At 39.9% G+C, this 20365-nt stretch overlaps 15 non-coding genes across 15 annotated transcripts; all 15 read left to right on the top strand.

The window, feature by feature from the left end:
* Positions 1-4934: 4934 nt before the first annotated feature.
* Positions 4935-5007, top strand: trnaq-uug (transfer RNA glutamine (anticodon UUG)). Its single transcript has one exon. It is a non-coding gene; the product is annotated as a tRNA-Gln (tRNA).
* A 1296-nt stretch (positions 5008-6303) lies between these two features.
* Positions 6304-6376, top strand: trnar-ucg (transfer RNA arginine (anticodon UCG)). Its single transcript has one exon. It is a non-coding gene; the product is annotated as a tRNA-Arg (tRNA).
* A 570-nt stretch (positions 6377-6946) lies between these two features.
* On the top strand, positions 6947-7019 carry trnar-ucg (transfer RNA arginine (anticodon UCG)). Its single transcript has one exon. It is a non-coding gene; the product is annotated as a tRNA-Arg (tRNA).
* Positions 7020-7180: 161 nt separating this feature from the next.
* trnar-ucg (transfer RNA arginine (anticodon UCG)) lies at positions 7181-7253 on the top strand. The gene has a single exon. It is a non-coding gene; the product is annotated as a tRNA-Arg (tRNA).
* Positions 7254-8782: 1529 nt separating this feature from the next.
* Positions 8783-8855, top strand: trnar-ucg (transfer RNA arginine (anticodon UCG)). The gene has a single exon. It is a non-coding gene; the product is annotated as a tRNA-Arg (tRNA).
* A 1164-nt stretch (positions 8856-10019) lies between these two features.
* trnar-ucg (transfer RNA arginine (anticodon UCG)) lies at positions 10020-10092 on the top strand. The gene has a single exon. It is a non-coding gene; the product is annotated as a tRNA-Arg (tRNA).
* A 1705-nt stretch (positions 10093-11797) lies between these two features.
* On the top strand, positions 11798-11870 carry trnar-ucg (transfer RNA arginine (anticodon UCG)). Its single transcript has one exon. It is a non-coding gene; the product is annotated as a tRNA-Arg (tRNA).
* A 948-nt stretch (positions 11871-12818) lies between these two features.
* Positions 12819-12891, top strand: trnar-ucg (transfer RNA arginine (anticodon UCG)). Its single transcript has one exon. It is a non-coding gene; the product is annotated as a tRNA-Arg (tRNA).
* A 161-nt stretch (positions 12892-13052) lies between these two features.
* Positions 13053-13125, top strand: trnar-ucg (transfer RNA arginine (anticodon UCG)). The gene has a single exon. It is a non-coding gene; the product is annotated as a tRNA-Arg (tRNA).
* A 1295-nt stretch (positions 13126-14420) lies between these two features.
* Positions 14421-14493, top strand: trnar-ucg (transfer RNA arginine (anticodon UCG)). The gene has a single exon. It is a non-coding gene; the product is annotated as a tRNA-Arg (tRNA).
* A 1164-nt stretch (positions 14494-15657) lies between these two features.
* trnar-ucg (transfer RNA arginine (anticodon UCG)) lies at positions 15658-15730 on the top strand. The gene has a single exon. It is a non-coding gene; the product is annotated as a tRNA-Arg (tRNA).
* Positions 15731-17435: 1705 nt separating this feature from the next.
* On the top strand, positions 17436-17508 carry trnar-ucg (transfer RNA arginine (anticodon UCG)). The gene has a single exon. It is a non-coding gene; the product is annotated as a tRNA-Arg (tRNA).
* Positions 17509-18456: 948 nt separating this feature from the next.
* Positions 18457-18529, top strand: trnar-ucg (transfer RNA arginine (anticodon UCG)). The gene has a single exon. It is a non-coding gene; the product is annotated as a tRNA-Arg (tRNA).
* A 161-nt stretch (positions 18530-18690) lies between these two features.
* On the top strand, positions 18691-18763 carry trnar-ucg (transfer RNA arginine (anticodon UCG)). Its single transcript has one exon. It is a non-coding gene; the product is annotated as a tRNA-Arg (tRNA).
* Positions 18764-20058: 1295 nt separating this feature from the next.
* trnar-ucg (transfer RNA arginine (anticodon UCG)) lies at positions 20059-20131 on the top strand. The gene has a single exon. It is a non-coding gene; the product is annotated as a tRNA-Arg (tRNA).
* Positions 20132-20365: the final 234 nt, after the last annotated feature.

The following is a 20365-nucleotide window of genomic DNA, read 5'->3' as shown; positions in this document are numbered from 1 at the left end:
CGGAATTAAATAAGGATATAGAACAACAGAAAGAGTGTACCGAACCGATTATACAAACACAACAGGATGGGGGAATTTGGTCACAGATGGATTTGACTGACAGCTTGCAAAATGCTTTGGATACTATGGAACTGGATGATGAAAGGAATAAAGTATTGAGGGATGCACAACAGGAGGGAATTTTATGTACACCGATGGATGTGACGGACCGTGTGCAAAAGGAGATGGACACAGTAGAAATGAATGATGCTACAAAAGAGTGTGAACAAGGACAAGAAAATGAGGAGACACAGGGGAAATCATCGAAAAGAAGAAGATCTGTAAAGGTAATGCCCAATCTAGATAATGCAAGAAAAAGAGTGCTTAAAGAAGATGGTATTGAGTGTGCTAATAAGTATGAGCTGCTAAAGGGTTTGGAGGGGATGGACTGAGTTTATGGGTTTTATGCATGTTTTTATATTTTTTATGCTTTTAAGAATTGTTACTTTTAATGCTAGAGGGCTTTCAAATGTAGGAAAATTTGAAAAAGTTAAAGAAATGTGTAAAGGAGAGGATGTGATTTTATTACAAGAAACTAACTGGAGAGAAGAGTACATGACTGAAATAAGGAAAAGGTGGAGCTGAGAGATTTTTTATAACAATGGTGATGGGAGGCTGGGAAGAGGAGTTGCTATTTTAATAAAAGAAAACTGTGGGGTATCATGTAAAACAATATATAATGATGTAGATGGGAAATGTATTGCGGTTGAAATGGAGTATGAGGAAAAAAAAGTTATTGTAGTTAATATTCATGCACCGACTGTAGAGAATGAAAAGAAGGAATATTTTAATGTATTAAGAGATTTTTTAAAAAAGCATAAAGATGTTATTATGATGGGTGATTTTAATACCGTTTTCAGTAAATTAGAAATTGGTGAGGGAATGGTTTTTAAAAATGATAAAGGAAGAAAAGAACTGAAATTATTAATGGAAGAAAATAATATGATTGATGTATGGAGAGAAAGAAATGAAAAAAAGAAAGAATATTCAAGGAGGCAATTAGTAGGGAATTTTATGTGTAAGACAAGGATTGATTTTATTTTGTGTACAAGGAACATTGAAGGATTTATCGGTAACATTAAATATGAAGAATCAAGCTTAAGTGACCATAAACCAATTTTTATGCAAGTAGACTGGAGTTCAGTGAAAAGAGGGCCGGGTGTATGGATTTTAAATGTAGAGATTTTGAAGAATGAGGAGTATGTTTTAAGTATTAAAGAAATTATTGAAAAAGAAAAGGAGAATGAAATGTACAGTGAAGATAAAAGGATATGGTGGGAAAATGTTAAATATTTAGTTAAAAAGTTCACAATAAAATATTGCAAATTAATACAGATATGTAAGAGGAAGAAGGAGAGAGAAATAAGAGAAAATTTGGAAAAGGAATTAAATGACAATGGGAAAGATATACAAAAAATAAAAGAATTGGAGGGAATATTGAAAGAAATGGAAGAGAAAAAATATGAAGGTGCAAGACTAAGAAGTAAAGCTAAATATACTGTGGAGGGTGAAAAATGTACAAAGTTTTTCTTTGATCTAGAAAAAATAAGAGGGAAAGCTGGAATGATTAGAGAAATAAGAGGAAAAAATGGTGTAGTGGTGGAAACAAATGAGGAAATATTAAAAGAAGTAAAAGCATATTATGAAAACCTGTTTAGTACTGAGGGGTTGAGGGAAGAAGAGAAATTGGAGTTACTAAATCAAATAAAAACAACAGTAGGAGAAGTAGACAAAAAAGAGTGTGATGAAGAGATAAGAGAAGAAGAGATAAAAAGAGCAATAAGTGAATTAAACAAAAATAAAAGTCCAGGTATAGATGGTTTGGGGAGTGAATTTTATATCGTTTTTAAAGATTTTTTAACCAATATTTTAAAAGAAGTATATGAAGATATTTTTAAGAAAGAGGAAATGAATCAGAGAATGGGGATGGGATAAATAAAGTTGATATATAAAAGAAAAGGAGATAAAGTAGACCTAAAAAATTATAGACCAATTACAATGCTGAATACAGATCTGAAAATTTTAACAAAAGTTTTAGCCAATAGATTGAAAGAAGTAATGCCAACTATAATTGAAACAAATCAAGTGTATGGAGTTAAAGGGAAAGATATAGCAGACACAACTCTAAGTATAATTGATCAAATAAGATATATGAAAGAAAAAAATAAAAAAGGATATGTTATTAGTTTGGATTTCGAAAAGGCCTTTGATAGAGTGGAGCATGAATATTTATTTGGAATTTTAAGAAGGTACGGGTTTGGGGAAAATTTTGTCAAGTGGATTACAATTTTATATAGGGGAGCAATAACAAGAATACAGTGTAATGGTTTTTTAACAGAATGTTTTAAAATTACTAGATCAATAAGACAAGGATGTCCATTATCAGCGCTTTTATATTCTTTAGTTGCAGAACCATTGGGATTAGCTGTTAAAATAGATGAAGACATAAGAGGGATAAACATTGAAGGAAGTGGGGGAAATGAAAAAATATTTCAATATGCAGATGATACAACAATAATAGTTAAAGATATAGAGAGTGTTAATAAAGTAATGGAAGTAGTACAGATGTTTTGTAGGGGATCAGGAGGCAAGTTAAATGAAGAAAAAACAACGTATGTGAGATTTGGAGGAGTAAATGTTTTAACGGATCATTTTCATTTTAAAGAAACAAAAGAAATAAGGATTTTAGGTGTTCTAATGGGAAAAGACGAAAGGAATGTTAAAGAAAAAATGTGGGAAGAAATAGTAGGAGGAATTGAAAAAAGGTTAAATTTTTGGAAATTGAGGACTTTAAGTGTAAAAGGGAAGGTTTTAATTTTAAATGTTTTAATGGTGTCAAAGTTGTGGTATGTTTTATATGTGACTGCTATGCCAATGTGGGTGGAGAAAAGGTTGAAAAAATGTTTTTTAGATTTTTTATGGAATAGTAAACCGTCAAGAATTGCATATAGTACATTAATAGGAGAAGCAGGGAAAGGAGGGATGGGATTAATTGATGTCGAACAGAGAAAAAATAGCTTAAGAATTAAAATAGTAAAAAAATATCTAGATGATGGTCACAAAACAGCATGGAAAAAGACAATGGAATATTTTTTAAACAAATGTGGGGATTTTAACATGGGGGATGGAATTTTATGGATGAAAACAAAGAATTGGATGACAGAGTGCTTACCAGAGTTTTATAGGGAAATGTTTAGTGCATGGGGAAAATTTTTAGACAAAGTTGTGTATGATCCACATGGGAGAGAAAACATTTTAAATCAACCTCTGTTTTTAAACAAAAACATTTTAAAACAAGACAAAGAATTGTTTTTAAAGAAATGGATGGATGTGGGGATAACAAGAGTGAGAGATGTTTTGTATGAATTTAAAGAAGGGTTTTTACCGACACAATTTATTGTAGATGCAATGGAGGAGGCAAAAGAGGATTACAGTGAACAAGAAATAAAAAATAAATATGAAATCATTAAAAATGCAATACCTAAAGAGTGGATAAAAAGAATAGAAAGTATGGAAGGAGAGCCAAAAGAGAAATGTATTCATGTGAAATTTGGGGAAAAAATTTATGATTTTAAGGAATGTACTGTGAAAATGATTTATTGTGCTTTTAGAGATGATGTTTTTAAAGAGCCGATTGTAAATGGATACTGGGTGCAGAAATTCAAAGATTTAAAAAAAGAGTGTATATGGAGAAACATGACGGGGAAATGTGTGGAAACTAAATTGGAATGTTTGGAGTATTTTATAAGGCATAAAGTGGTTTTTACTGATGTAATTTTAAATAAAATAGGAATGGAAGAAAATGCTCTGTGTAAAGTGTGCCAGGAAGAGGAAGAGGGGATTTTACATATGTTTTTACATTGTAGAGAGTTGGAGGACTTTTTAAGGAAATGTAAATGTTTAATTAAAGATGTGACTGAGGAGTGGGATGAAAATATAATGGAATGGAACAGAGTTGTCATGTTTGGTTGGGAAAAAAAGTGTAAAAACAAAAGTTTCATTAATCTGTGTGTAATGCTAATGAAAAGTGCAATATGGGACAGAAGAACTTTGGCTAAAAAGGAAAAAATTGTGTTGGACGTTTGGAGTGTGCTTAAAAGAAAAACAGAATTATATATTGAAAGACTGTATGTTTACTTTAAAGGTGTAAATATGTTAGACTCTTTTTATGATGTTTTTACCCCAAAAGTCTGTTGTGTTTTAAAGAATTTAATGTGGAGTTTGCCAGAAAGTGGAAGAGTTTTTTAAAGTATCTATGTAAAGGGAAGATGAGTAATGTAGAGATGTGGAAGTTGGCAGAAAATGGAAGAGTTTTTTAAATTATCTATGTAAAGGGAAGATGTGTAATGTAGAGATGTGTAAAGTCAATGTTATGTATTTTCTATTGATTGTGTTTAATCTATTGTATTTTATTGATTGAAATTTCTTAATAAAAAAAAAAAAAAAAAAAAAAGGTACCAGGATGATAAGTGCAAGGAGACACAATAGCTGTGACAAAGGAACATGAGAGTTAGCATAGAACTGCCAACGGAACATGGGTTCAAGTCCCACCTGGGTCATCTTTGAGGGCTTTCATTTAAGTGGGCTATGCAAGAAATTTCAGGATGATAACTTCAATATGACACTATATCCCCAAGAATTAGCATAGAACGGGAAATTTTATGATATTGCTTTCAGTTTAGTTTGTTTCTGACAGTCTGTCAATGACTCTGGGTTCGAATCCCACCTGGGTCATCTTTCAAGAGTTGCATTTAAGCTGGCAGTGCAAGACAGAAATTCAAGGACGATATCTTCATTGTAGACATAAGAATTAGCATAGAACTGGCAATGTCATGATATCGCTTTTAGTTTGTTTATGACTGTGTGTCAATGCATCTGGGTTCTCCAGTGAACGAGGCCCAGTGGCCTAATGGATAAGGCATCAGCCTTTGGAGCTGAGGATTGTGGGTTCGAGTCCCACCTGGGTCATCTTTCAAGCATTGCATTTAAGTTGGCAGTGCAAGAAAGAAATTCAAGGACGATAACTTCACTGTAGACACAAGAATTAGAATAGAACTGGCAATTTCATGATATTGCTTTTAGTTTGTTTATGCCTGTCTGTCAATGCCTCTTGATTTACCAGTGAACCAGGCCCAGTGGACTAATGGAGAAGGCATCAGCCTTCGGAGCTGAGGATTGTGGGTTCGAGTCCCACTTGGGTCATCATTCAAGAGTTGCATTTCAGCAGGCATTGCAAGAAAGTAATTCAATGGTGAACTTTTACTATAGACACAAGAATTAGCACAGAACTGGCATTTTTTGAAATAACTTTCAATTTAGCTTACATCAGAATGTTAATGAATACCTCAGGCTTAATCAGAGAAAAGGTCCAGTTGTCTAATAAATAAGGCATCAACCTTCGGAGCTGGGGGTTGTGAATTAAATTACCACCTGAGTCGTCAATGAGAGGTTAGATTTAAGTTGGCTGCGCAACAGGTACCAGGATGATAAGTGCAAGGAGACACAATAGCTGTGACAAAGGAACATGAGAGTTAGCATAGAACTGCCAACGGAACATGAGAACTAGCAATTTCATGAAAACTCTTTCAGTTTAGTTTGTTTCTGACTGTCTGTCAATGCCTCTGGGTTCACCAGTGAACAAGGCCCAGTGGCCTAATGCATCGGCCTTCAGAGCTGAGGAATGTGGGTTCATCTTTCAAGGTTGGTGTTTATGTTGGCAGTGCAAGGAAGAAATTCTAGGACGATAACCAGCTTGGATAAGACGGTCTGTAAATGCCTCTGTGTGGGCTTGTTGGAAAATACCCAGTGACCAAACGGATAAAGCATCAACCTTCAGAGCTGAAGATTGTGGGTTCAAGTCATGAGAATTATCATAGAACAGGCAATTTTCTGAAATCTCACTCAGATCAGCTTCGGATAAGACTTTCTGTAATGCCTCTGGGTTCACTAACAGATGTGGCCTGTTGGCCTAATGGATAAGGCATCAGCCTCAGGAGCTGGGAATTGTGGGTTCAAGTCCCACCTGGGTCGTCTTTCAGGGCTTTCATTTCAGTGGGCTATGCAAGAAATTTCAGGATGATAACTTCAATATGACACTATAGCCCCAAGAATTAGCATAGAACTGGCAATTTCATGATATTGCTTTCAGTTTAGTTTGTTTCTGACTGTCTGTCAATGACTCTGGGTTCGAATCCCAATGTCATGATATCGCTTTTAGTTTGTTTATGACTGTGTGTCACTGCCTCTGGGTTCACCAGTGAACAGGGCCCAGTGGCCTAATGGATAAGGCATCAGCCTTCGGAGCTGAGGATTGTGGGTTCGAGTCCCACCTGGGTCATCTTTCAAGCGTTGCATTTAAGCTGGCAGTGCAAGAAAGAAATTCAAAGACGATAACTTCACTGTAGACACAAGAATTAGAATAGAACTGGCAATTTCATGATATTGCTTTTAGTTTGTTTATGACTGTGTGTCAATGCCTCTTGATTCATCAGTGAATGAGGCCCAGTGGCCTAATGGATTAGGCATCAGCCTCCGGAGCTGGGAATTGTGGGTTCAAGTCCAACCTGGGTCATCTTTGAGGGCTTTCATTTAAGTGGGCTATGCAAGAAATTTCAGGATGATAACTTCAATATGACACTATAGCCCCAAGAATTAGCATAGAATGGGAAATTTTATGATATTGCTTTCAGTTTAGTTTGTTTCTGACAGTCTGTCAATGACTCTGGGTTCGAATCGAACCTGGTTCATCTTTCAAGAGTTGCATTTAAGCTGGCAGTGCAAGACAGAAATTCAAGGACGATATCTTCATTGTAGACATAAGAATTAGCATAGAACTGGCAATGTCATGATATCGCTTTTAGTTTGTTTATGACTGTGTGTCAATGCATCTGGGTTCACCAGTGAACGAGGCCCAGTGGCCTAATGGATAAGGCATCAGCCTTCGGAGCTGAGGATTGTGGGTTCGAGTCCCACCTGGGTCATCTTTCAAGCATTGCATTTAAGCTGGCAGTGCAAGAAAGAAATTCAAGGACGATAACTTCACTGTAGACACAGGAATTAGAATAGAACTGGCAATGTCATGATATCGCTTTTAGTTTGTTTGTGACTGTGTGTCAATGCATCTGGGTTCACCATTGAACAGGGCCCAGTGGCCTAATGGATAAGGCATCAGCCTTCGGAGCTGAGGATTGTGGGTTCGAGTCCCACCTGGGTCATCTTTCAAGCTTTGCATTTAAGCTGGCAGTGCAAGAAAGAAATTCAAGGACGATAACTTCACTGTAGACACAGGAATTAGAATAGAACTGGCAATGTCATGATATCGCTTTTAGTTTGTTTGTGACTGTGTGTCAATGCATCTGGGTTCACCAGTGAACAGGGACCAGTGGCCTAATGGATAAGGCATCAGCCTTCGGAGATGAGGATTGTGGGTTCGAGTCCCACCTGGGTCATCTTTCAAGCTTTGTATTTAAGCTGGCAGTGAAAGAAAGAAATTCAAGGACGATAACTTCACTGTAGACACAAGAATTAGAATAGAACTCGCAATTTCATGATATTGCTTTTAGTTTGTTTATGACTGTCTGTCAATGCCTCTTGATTTACCAGTGAACCAGGCCCAGTGACCTAATGGAGAAGGCAACAGCCTTCGGAGTTGAGGATTGTGGGTTCGAGTCCCACTTGGGTCATCATTCAAGAGTTTCATTTCAGCTGGCATTGCAAAAAAGAAATTCAATGGTGAACTTTTACTATAGACACAAGAATTAGCACAGAACTGGCATTTTTGAAATAACTTTCAATTTAGCTTGCATCAGAATGTTAATGAATACCTCAGGCTTAATCAGAGAAAAGGTCCAGTTGTCTAATAAATAAGGCATCAACCTTCGGAGCTGGGGGTTGTGAATTAAATTACCACCTGAGTCGTCAATGAGAGGTTAGATTTAAGTTGGCTGCGCAACAGGTACCAGGATGATAAGTGCAAGGAGACACAATAGCTGTGACAAAGGAACATGAGAGTTAGCATAGAACTGCCAACGGAACATGAGAACTAGCAATTTCATGAAAACTCTTTCAGTTTAGTTTGTTTCTGACTGTCTGTCAATGCCTCTGGGTTCACCAGTGAACAAGGCCCAGTGGCCTAATGCATCGGTCTTCAGAGCTGAGGATTGTGGGTTCATCTTTCAAGGTTGGTGTTTATGTTGGCAGTGCAAGGAAGAAATTCTAGGACGATAACCAGCTTGGATAAGACGGTCTGTAAATGCCTCTGTATGGGCTTGTTGGAAAATACCCAGTGACCAAACGGATAAAGCATCAACCTTCAGAGCTGAAGATTGTGGGTTCAAGTCATGAGAATTATCATAGAACAGGCAATTTTCTGAAATCTCACTCAGATCAGCTTCGGATAAGACTTTCTGTAATGCCTCTGGGTTCACTAACAGATGTGGCCTGTTGGCCTAATGGATAAGGCATCAGCCTCAGGAGCTGGGAATTGTGGGTTCAAGTCCCACCTGGGTCGTCTTTCAGGGCTTTCATTTCAGTGGGCTATGCAAGAAATTTCAGGATGATAACTTCAATATGACACTATAGCCCCAAGAATTAGCATAGAACTGGCAATTTCATGATATTGCTTTCAGTTTAGTTTGTTTCTGACTGTCTGTCAATGACTCTGGGTTCGAATCCCAATGTCATGATATCGCTTTTAGTTTGTTTATGACTGTGTGTCACTGCCTCTGGGTTCACCAGTGAACAGGGCCCAGTGGCCTAATGGATAAGGCATCAGCCTTCGGAGCTGAGGATTGTGGGTTCGAGTCCCACTTGGGTCATCATTCAAGAGTTGCATTTCAGCTGGCATTGCAAGAAAATAATTCAATGGTGAACTTTTACTATAGACACAAGAATTAGCACAGAACAGGCATTTTTTGAAATAACTTTCAATTTAGCTTGCATCAGAATGTTAATGAATACCTCAGGCTTAATCAGAGAAAAGGTCCAGTTGTCTAATAAATAAGGCATCAACCTTCGGAGCTGGGGGTTGTGAATTAAATTACCACCTGAGTCGTCAATGAGAGGTTAGATTTAAGTTGGCTGCGCAACAGGTACCAGGATGATAAGTGCAAGGAGACACAATAGCTGTGACAAAGGAACATGAGAGTTAGCATAGAACTGCCAACGGAACATGAGAACTAGCAATTTCATGAAAACTCTTTCAGTTTAGTTTGTTTCTGACTGTCTGTCAATGCCTCTGGGTTCACCAGTGAACAAGGCCCAGTGGCCTAATGCATCGGTCTTCAGAGCTGAGGATTGTGGGTTCATCTTTCAAGGTTGGTGTTTATGTTGGCAGTGCAAGGAAGAAATTCTAGGACGATAACCAGCTTGGATAAGACGGTCTGTAAATGCCTCTGTATGGGCTTGTTGGAAAATACCCAGTGACCAAACGGATAAAGCATCAACCTTCAGAGCTGAAGATTGTGGGTTCAAGTCATGAGAATTATCATAGAACAGGCAATTTTCTGAAATCTCACTCAGATCAGCTTCGGATAAGACTTTCTGTAATGCCTCTGGGTTCACTAACAGATGTGGCCTGTTGGCCTAATGGATAAGGCATCAGCCTCAGGAGCTGGGAATTGTGGGTTCAAGTCCCACCTGGGTCGTCTTTCAGGGCTTTCATTTCAGTGGGCTATGCAAGAAATTTCAGGATGATAACTTCAATATGACACTATAGCCCCAAGAATTAGCATAGAACTGGCAATTTCATGATATTGCTTTCAGTTTAGTTTGTTTCTGACTGTCTGTCAATGACTCTGGGTTCGAATCCCACCTGGGTCAACTTTCAAGAGTTGCATTTAAGCTGGCAGTGCAAGACAGAAATTCAAGGACGATATCTTCATTGTAGACATAAGAATTAGCATAGAACTGGCAATGTCATGATATCGCTTTTAGTTTGTTTATGACTGTGTGTCAATGCATCTGGGTTCACCAGTGAACGAGGCCCAGTGGCCTAATGGATAAGGCATCAGCCTTCGGAGCTGAGGATTGTGGGTTCGAGTCCCACCTGGGTCATCTTTCAAGCATTGCATTTAAGCTGGCAGTGCAAGAAAGAAATTCAAGGACGATAACTTCACTGTAGACACAAGATTTAGAATAGAACTGGCAATTTCATGATATTGCTTTTAGTTTGTTTATGACTGTCTGTCAATGCCTCTTGATTTACCAGTGAACCAGGCCCAGTGGACTAATGGAGAAGGCATCAGCCTTCGGAGCTGAGGATTGTGGGTTCGAGTCCCACTTGGGTCATCATTCAAGAGTTGCATTTCAGCTGGCATTGCAAGAAAGTAATACAATGGTGAACTTTTACTATAGACACAAGAATTAGCACAGAACTGGCATTTTTTGAAATAACTTTCAATTTAGCTTAAATCAGAATGTTAATGAATACCTCAGGCTTAATCAGAGAAAAGGTCCAGTTGTCTAATAAATAAGGCATCAACCTTCGGAGCTGGGGGTTGTGAATTAAATTACCACCTGAGTCGTCAATGAGAGGTTAGATTTAAGTTGGCTGCGCAACAGGTACCAGGATGATAAGTGCAAGGAGACACAATAGCTGTGACAAAGGAACATGAGAGTTAGCATAGAACTGCCAACGGAACATGAGAACTAGCAATTTCATGAAAACTCTTTCAGTTTAGTTTGTTTCTGACTGTCTGTCAATGCCTCTGGGTTCACCAGTGAACAAGGCCCAGTGGCCTAATGCATCGGCCTTCAGAGCTGAGGAATGTGGGTTCATCTTTCAAGGTTGGTGTTTATGTTGGCAGTGCAAGGAAGAAATTCTAGGACGATAACCAGCTTGGATAAGACGGTCTGTAAATGCCTCTGTGTGGGCTTGTTGGAAAATACCCAGTGACCAAACGGATAAAGCATCAACCTTCAGAGCTGAAGATTGTGGGTTCAAGTCATGAGAATTATCATAGAACAGGCAATTTTCTGAAATCTCACTCAGATCAGCTTCGGATAAGACTTTCTGTAATGCCTCTGGGTTCACTAACAGATGTGGCCTGTTGGCCTAATGGATAAGGCATCAGCCTCAGGAGCTGGGAATTGTGGGTTCAAGTCCCACCTGGGTCGTCTTTCAGGGCTTTCATTTCAGTGGGCTATGCAAGAAATTTCAGGATGATAACTTCAATATGACACTATAACCCCAAGAATTAGCATAGAACTGGCAATTTCATGATATTGCTTTCAGTTTAGTTTGTTTCTGACTGTCTGTCAATGACTCTGGGTTCGAATCCCAATGTCATGATATTGCTTTTAGTTTGTTTATGACTGTGTGTCAATGCCTCTTGATTCATCAGTGAATGAGGCCCAGTGGCCTAATGGATTAGGCATCAGCCTCCGGAGCTGGGAATTGTGGGTTCAAGTCCAACCTGGGTCATCTTTGAGGGCTTTCATTTAAGTGGGCTATGCAAGAAATTTCAGGATGATAACTTCAATATGACACTATAGCCCCAAGAATTAGCATAGAATGGGAAATTTTATGATATTGCTTTCAGTTTAGTTTGTTTCTGACAGTCTGTCAATGACTCTGGGTTCGAATCCCACCTGGTTCATCTTTCAAGAGTTGCATTTAAGCTGGCAGTGCAAGACAGAAATTCAAGGACGATATCTTCATTGTAGACATAAGAATTAGCATAGAACTGGCAATGTCATGATATCGCTTTTAGTTTGTTTATGACTGTGTGTCAATGCATCTGGGTTCACCAGTGAAAGAGGCCCAGTGGCCTAATGGATAAGGCATCAGCCTTCGGAGCTGAGGATTGTGGGTTCGAGTCCCACCTGGGTCATCTTTCAAGCATTGCATTTAAGCTGGCAGTGCAAGAAAGAAATTCAAGGACGATAACTTCACTGTAGACACAAGTATTAGAATAGAACTGGCAATTTCATGATATTGCTTTTAGTTTGTTTATGACTGTCTGTCAATGCCTCTTGATTTACCAGTGAACCAGGCCCAGTGGACTAATGGAGAAGGCATCAGCCTTCGGAGCTGAGGATTGTGGGTTCGAGTCCCACTTGGGTCATCATTCAAGAGTTGCATTTCAGCTGGCATTGCAAGAAAGTAATTCAATGGTGAACTTTTACTATAGACACAAGAATTAGCACAGAACTGGCATTTTTTGAAATAACTTTCAATTTAGCTTGCATCAGAATGTTAATGAATACCTCAGGCTTAATCAGAGAAAAGGTCCAGTTGTCTAATAAATAAGGCATCAACCTTCGGCGCTGGGGGTTGTGAATTAAATTACCACCTGAGTCGTCAATGAGAGGTTAGATTTAAGTTGGCTGCGCAACAGGTACCAGGATGATAAGTGCAAGGAGACACAATAGCTGTGACAAAGGAACATGAGAGTTAGCATAGAACTGCCAACGGAACATGGGTTCAAGTCCCACCTGGGTCATCTTTGAGGGCTTTCATTTAAGTGGGCTATGCAAGAAATTTCAGGATGATAACTTCAATATGACACTATATCCCCAAGAATTAGCATAGAACGGGAAATTTTATGATATTGCTTTCAGTTTAGTTTGTTTCTGACAGTCTGTCAATGACTCTGGGTTCGAATCCCACCTGGGTCATCTTTCAAGAGTTGCATATAAGCTGGCAGTGCAAGACATAAATTCAAGGACGATATCTTCATTGTAGACATAAGAATTAGCATAGAACTGGCAATGTCATGATATCGCTTTTAGTTTGTTTATGACTGTGTCTCAATGCATCTGGGTTCTCCAGTGAACGAGGCCCAGTGGCCTAATGGATAAGGCATCAGCCTTCGGAGCTGAGGATTGTGGGTTCGAGTCCCACCTGGGTCATCTTTCAAGCATTGCATTTAAGTTGGCAGTGCAAGAAAGAAATTCAAGGACGATAACTTCACTGTAGACACAAGAATTAGAATAGAACTGGCAATGTCATGATATCGCTTTTAGTTTGTTTGTGACTGTGTGTCAATGCATCTGGGTTCACCATTGAACAGGGCCCAGTGGCCTAATGGATAAGGCATCAGCCTTCGGAGCTGAGGATTGTGGGTTCGAGTCCCACCTGGGTCATCTTTCAAGCTTTGTATTTAAGCTGGCAGTGAAAGAAAGAAATTCAAGGACGATAACTTCACTGTAGACACAAGAATTAGAATAGAACTCGCAATTTCATGATATTGCTTTTAGTTTGTTTATGACTGTCTGTCAATGCCTCTTGATTTACCAGTGAACCAGGCCCAGTGACCTAATGGAGAAGGCAACAGCCTTCGGAGTTGAGGATTGTGGGTTCGAGTCCCACTTGGGTCATCATTCAAGAGTTTCATTTCAGCTGGCATTGCAAAAAAGAAATTCAATGGTGAACTTTTACTATAGACACAAGAATTAGCACAGAACTGGCATTTTTGAAATAACTTTCAATTTAGCTTGCATCAGAATGTTAATGAATACCTCAGGCTTAATCAGAGAAAAGGTCCAGTTGTCTAATAAATAAGGCATCAACCTTCGGAGCTGGGGGTTGTGAATTAAATTACCACCTGAGTCGTCAATGAGAGGTTAGATTTAAGTTGGCTGCGCAACAGGTACCAGGATGATAAGTGCAAGGAGACACAATAGCTGTGACAAAGGAACATGAGAGTTAGCATAGAACTGCCAACGGAACATGAGAACTAGCAATTTCATGAAAACTCTTTCAGTTTAGTTTGTTTCTGACTGTCTGTCAATGCCTCTGGGTTCACCAGTGAACAAGGCCCAGTGGCCTAATGCATCGGTCTTCAGAGCTGAGGATTGTGGGTTCATCTTTCAAGGTTGGTGTTTATGTTGGCAGTGCAAGGAAGAAATTCTAGGACGATAACCAGCTTGGATAAGACGGTCTGTAAATGCCTCTGTATGGGCTTGTTGGAAAATACCCAGTGACCAAACGGATAAAGCATCAACCTTCAGAGCTGAAGATTGTGGGTTCAAGTCATGAGAATTATCATAGAACAGGCAATTTTCTGAAATCTCACTCAGATCAGCTTCGGATAAGACTTTCTGTAATGCCTCTGGGTTCACTAACAGATGTGGCCTGTTGGCCTAATGGATAAGGCATCAGCCTCAGGAGCTGGGAATTGTGGGTTCAAGTCCCACCTGGGTCGTCTTTCAGGGCTTTCATTTCAGTGGGCTATGCAAGAAATTTCAGGATGATAACTTCAATATGACACTATAGCCCCAAGAATTAGCATAGAACTGGCAATTTCATGATATTGCTTTCAGTTTAGTTTGTTTCTGACTGTCTGTCAATGACTCTGGGTTCGAATCCCAATGTCATGATATCGCTTTTAGTTTGTTTATGACTGTGTGTCACTGCCTCTGGGTTCACCATTGAACAGGGCCCAGTGGCCTAATGGATAAGGCATCAGCCTTCGGAGCTGAGGATTGTGGGTTCGAGTCCCACTTGGGTCATCATTCAAGAGTTGCATTTCAGCTGGCATTGCAAGAAAATAATTCAATGGTGAACTTTTACTATAGACACAAGAATTAGCACAGAACAGGCATTTTTTGAAATAACTTTCAATTTAGCTTGCATCAGAATGTTAATGAATACCTCAGGCTTAATCAGAGAAAAGGTCCAGTTGTCTAATAAATAAGGCATCAACCTTCGGAGCTGGGGGTTGTGAATTAAATTACCACCTGAGTCGTCAATGAGAGGTTAGATTTAAGTTGGCTGCGCAACAGGTACCAGGATGATAAGTGCAAGGAGACACAATAGCTGTGACAAAGGAACATGAGAGTTAGCATAGAACTGCCAACGGAACATGAGAACTAGCAATTTCATGAAAACTCTTTCAGTTTAGTTTGTTTCTGACTGTCTGTCAATGCCTCTGGGTTCACCAGTGAACAAGGCCCAGTGGCCTAATGCATCGGTCTTCAGAGCTGAGGATTGTGGGTTCATCTTTCAAGGTTGGTGTTTATGTTGGCAGTGCAAGGAAGAAATTCTAGGACGATAACCAGCTTGGATAAGACGGTCTGTAAATGCCTCTGTATGGGCTTGTTGGAAAATACCCAGTGACCAAACGGATAAAGCATCAACCTTCAGAGCTGAAGATTGTGGGTTCAAGTCATGAGAATTATCATAGAACAGGCAATTTTCTGAAATCTCACTCAGATCAGCTTCGGATAAGACTTTCTGTAATGCCTCTGGGTTCACTAACAGATGTGGCCTGTTGGCCTAATGGATAAGGCATCAGCCTCAGGAGCTGGGAATTGTGGGTTCAAGTCCCACCTGGGTCGTCTTTCAGGGCTTTCATTTCAGTGGGCTATGCAAGAAATTTCAGGATGATAACTTCAATATGACACTATAGCCCCAAGAATTAGCATAGAACTGGCAATTTCATGATATTGCTTTCAGTTTAGTTTGTTTCTGACTGTCTGTCAATGACTCTGGGTTCGAATCCCACCTGGGTCAACTTTCAAGAGTTGCATTTAAGCTGGCAGTGCAAGACAGAAATTCAAGGACGATATCTTCATTGTAGACATAAGAATTAGCATAGAACTGGCAATGTCATGATATCGCTTTTAGTTTGTTTATGACTGTGTGTCAATGCATCTGGGTTCACCAGTGAACGAGGCCCAGTGGCCTAATGGATAAGGCATCAGCCTTCGGAGCTGAGGATTGTGGGTTCGAGTCCCACCTGGGTCATCTTTCAAGCATTGCATTTAAGCTGGCAGTGCAAGAAAGAAATTCAAGGACGATAACTTCACTGTAGACACAAGATTTAGAATAGAACTGGCAATTTCATGATATTGCTTTTAGTTTGTTTATGACTGTCTGTCAATGCCTCTTGATTTACCAGTGAACCAGGCCCAGTGGACTAATGGAGAAGGCATCAGCCTTCGGAGCTGAGGATTGTGGGTTCGAGTCCCACTTGGGTCATCATTCAAGAGTTGCATTTCAGCTGGCATTGCAAGAAAGTAATACAATGGTGAACTTTTACTATAGACACAAGAATTAGCACAGAACTGGCATTTTTTGAAATAACTTTCAATTTAGCTTAAATCAGAATGTTAATGAATACCTCAGGCTTAATCAGAGAAAAGGTCCAGTTGTCTAATAAATAAGGCATCAACCTTCGGAGCTGGGGGTTGTGAATTAAATTACCACCTGAGTCGTCAATGAGAGGTTAGATTTAAGTTGGCTGCGCAACAGGTACCAGGATGATAAGTGCAAGGAGACACAATAGCTGTGACAAAGGAACATGAGAGTTAGCATAGAACTGCCAACGGAACATGAGAACTAGCAATTTCATGAAAACTCTTTCAGTTTAGTTTGTTTCTGACTGTCTGTCAATGCCTCTGGGTTCACCAGTGAACAAGGCCCAGTGGCCTAATGCATCGGCCTTCAGAGCTGAGGAATGTGGGTTCATCTTTCAAGGTTGGTGTTTATGTTGGCAGTGCAAGGAAGAAATTCTAGGACGATAACCAGCTTGGATAAGACGGTCTGTAAATGCCTCTGTGTGGGCTTGTTGGAAAATACCCAGTGACCAAACGGATAAAGCATCAACCTTCAGAGCTGAAGATTGTGGGTTCAAGTCATGAGAATTATCATAGAACAGGCAATTTTCTGAAATCTCACTCAGATCAGCTTCGGATAAGACTTTCTGTAATGCCTCTGGGTTCACTAACAGATGTGGCCTGTTGGCCTAATGGATAAGGCATCAGCCTCAGGAGCTGGGAATTGTGGGTTCAAGTCCCACCTGGGTCGTCTTTCAGGGCTTTCATTTCAGTGGGCTATGCAAGAAATTTCAGGATGATAACTTCAATATGACACTATAACCCCAAGAATTAGCATAGAACTGGCAATTTCATGATATTGCTTTCAGTTTAGTTTGTTTCTGACTGTCTGTCAATGACTCTGGGTTCGAATCCCAATGTCATGATATTGCTTTTAGTTTGTTTATGACTGTGTGTCAATGCCTCTTGATTCATCAGTGAATGAGGCCCAGTGGCCTAATGGATTAGGCATCAGCCTCCGGAGCTGGGAATTGTGGGTTCAAGTCCAACCTGGGTCATCTTTGAGGGCTTTCATTTAAGTGGGCTATGCAAGAAATTTCAGGATGATAACTTCAATATGACACTATAGCCCCAAGAATTAGCATAGAATGGGAAATTTTATGATATTGCTTTCAGTTTAGTTTGTTTCTGACAGTCTGTCAATGACTCTGGGTTCGAATCCCACCTGGTTCATCTTTCAAGAGTTGCATTTAAGCTGGCAGTGCAAGACAGAAATTCAAGGACGATATCTTCATTGTAGACATAAGAATTAGCATAGAACTGGCAATGTCATGATATCGCTTTTAGTTTGTTTATGACTGTGTGTCAATGCATCTGGGTTCACCAGTGAAAGAGGCCCAGTGGCCTAATGGATAAGGCATCAGCCTTCGGAGCTGAGGATTGTGGGTTCGAGTCCCACCTGGGTCATCTTTCAAGCATTGCATTTAAGCTGGCAGTGCAAGAAAGAAATTCAAGGACGATAACTTCACTGTAGACACAAGTATTAGAATAGAACTGGCAATTTCATGATATTGCTTTTAGTTTGTTTATGACTGTCTGTCAATGCCTCTTGATTTACCAGTGAACCAGGCCCAGTGGACTAATGGAGAAGGCATCAGCCTTCGGAGCTGAGGATTGTGGGTTCGAGTCCCACTTGGGTCATCATTCAAGAGTTGCATTTCAGCTGGCATTGCAAGAAAGTAATTCAATGGTGAACTTTTACTATAGACACAAGAATTAGCACAGAACTGGCATTTTTTGAAATAACTTTCAATTTAGCTTGCATCAGAATGTTAATGAATACCTCAGGCTTAATCAGAGAAAAGGTCCAGTTGTCTAATAAATAAGGCATCAACCTTCGGCGCTGGGGGTTGTGAATTAAATTACCACCTGAGTCGTCAATGAGAGGTTAGATTTAAGTTGGCTGCGCAACAGGTACCAGGATGATAAGTGCAAGGAGACACAATAGCTGTGACAAAGGAACATGAGAGTTAGCATAGAACTGCCAACGGAACATGGGTTCAAGTCCCACCTGGGTCATCTTTGAGGGCTTTCATTTAAGTGGGCTATGCAAGAAATTTCAGGATGATAACTTCAATATGACACTATATCCCCAAGAATTAGCATAGAACGGGAAATTTTATGATATTGCTTTCAGTTTAGTTTGTTTCTGACAGTCTGTCAATGACTCTGGGTTCGAATCCCACCTGGGTCATCTTTCAAGAGTTGCATATAAGCTGGCAGTGCAAGACATAAATTCAAGGACGATATCTTCATTGTAGACATAAGAATTAGCATAGAACTGGCAATGTCATGATATCGCTTTTAGTTTGTTTATGACTGTGTCTCAATGCATCTGGGTTCTCCAGTGAACGAGGCCCAGTGGCCTAATGGATAAGGCATCAGCCTTCGGAGCTGAGGATTGTGGGTTCGAGTCCCACCTGGGTCATCTTTCAAGCATTGCATTTAAGTTGGCAGTGCAAGAAAGAAATTCAAGGACGATAACTTCACTGTAGACACAAGAATTAGAATAGAACTGGCAATGTCATGATATCGCTTTTAGTTTGTTTGTGACTGTGTGTCAATGCATCTGGGTTCACCATTGAACAGGGCCCAGTGGCCTAATGGATAAGGCATCAGCCTTCGGAGCTGAGGATTGTGGGTTCGAGTCCCACCTGGGTCATCTTTCAAGCTTTGTATTTAAGCTGGCAGTGAAAGAAAGAAATTCAAGGACGATAACTTCACTGTAGACACAAGAATTAGAATAGAACTCGCAATTTCATGATATTGCTTTTAGTTTGTTTATGACTGTCTGTCAATGCCTCTTGATTTACCAGTGAACCAGGCCCAGTGACCTAATGGAGAAGGCAACAGCCTTCGGAGTTGAGGATTGTGGGTTCGAGTCCCACTTGGGTCATCATTCAAGAGTTTCATTTCAGCTGGCATTGCAAAAAAGAAATTCAATGGTGAACTTTTACTATAGACACAAGAATTAGCACAGAACTGGCATTTTTGAAATAACTTTCAATTTAGCTTGCATCAGAATGTTAATGAATACCTCAGGCTTAATCAGAGAAAAGGTCCAGTTGTCTAATAAATAAGGCATCAACCTTCGGAGCTGGGGGTTGTGAATTAAATTACCACCTGAGTCGTCAATGAGAGGTTAGATTTAAGTTGGCTGCGCAACAGGTACCAGGATGATAAGTGCAAGGAGACACAATAGCTGTGACAAAGGAACATGAGAGTTAGCATAGAACTGCCAACGGAACATGAGAACTAGCAATTTCATGAAAACTCTTTCAGTTTAGTTTGTTTCTGACTGTCTGTCAATGCCTCTGGGTTCACCAGTGAACAAGGCCCAGTGGCCTAATGCATCGGTCTTCAGAGCTGAGGATTGTGGGTTCATCTTTCAAGGTTGGTGTTTATGTTGGCAGTGCAAGGAAGAAATTCTAGGACGATAACCAGCTTGGATAAGACGGTCTGTAAATGCCTCTGTATGGGCTTGTTGGAAAATACCCAGTGACCAAACGGATAAAGCATCAACCTTCAGAGCTGAAGATTGTGGGTTCAAGTCATGAGAATTATCATAGAACAGGCAATTTTCTGAAATCTCACTCAGATCAGCTTCGGATAAGACTTTCTGTAATGCCTCTGGGTTCACTAACAGATGTGGCCTGTTGGCCTAATGGATAAGGCATCAGCCTCAGGAGCTGGGAATTGTGGGTTCAAGTCCCACCTGGGTCGTCTTTCAGGGCTTTCATTTCAGTGGGCTATGCAAGAAATTTCAGGATGATAACTTCAATATGACACTATAGCCCCAAGAATTAGCATAGAACTGGCAATTTCATGATATTGCTTTCAGTTTAGTTTGTTTCTGACTGTCTGTCAATGACTCTGGGTTCGAATCCCAATGTCATGATATCGCTTTTAGTTTGTTTATGACTGTGTGTCACTGCCTCTGGGTTCACCAGTGAACAGGGCCCAGTGGCCTAATGGATAAGGCATCAGCCTTCGGAGCTGAGGATTGTGGGTTCGAGTCCCACCTGGGTCATCTTTCAAGCTTTGTATTTAAGCTGGCAGTGAAAGAAAGAAATTCAAGGACGATAACTTCACTGTAGACACAAGAATTAGAATAGAACTCGCAATTTCATGATATTGCTTTTAGTTTGTTTATGACTGTCTGTCAATGCCTCTTGATTTACCAGTGAACCAGGCCCAGTGACCTAATGGAGAAGGCAACAGCCTTCGGAGTTGAGGATTGTGGGTTCGAGTCCCACTTGGGTCA

This window comes from Carassius gibelio, chromosome B1, assembly GCF_023724105.1.
Source record: "Carassius gibelio isolate Cgi1373 ecotype wild population from Czech Republic chromosome B1, carGib1.2-hapl.c, whole genome shotgun sequence".
NCBI classification, from domain to species: domain Eukaryota; kingdom Metazoa; phylum Chordata; class Actinopteri; order Cypriniformes; family Cyprinidae; genus Carassius; species Carassius gibelio.
This window is presented reverse-complemented; position numbering and strand designations above follow the sequence as displayed.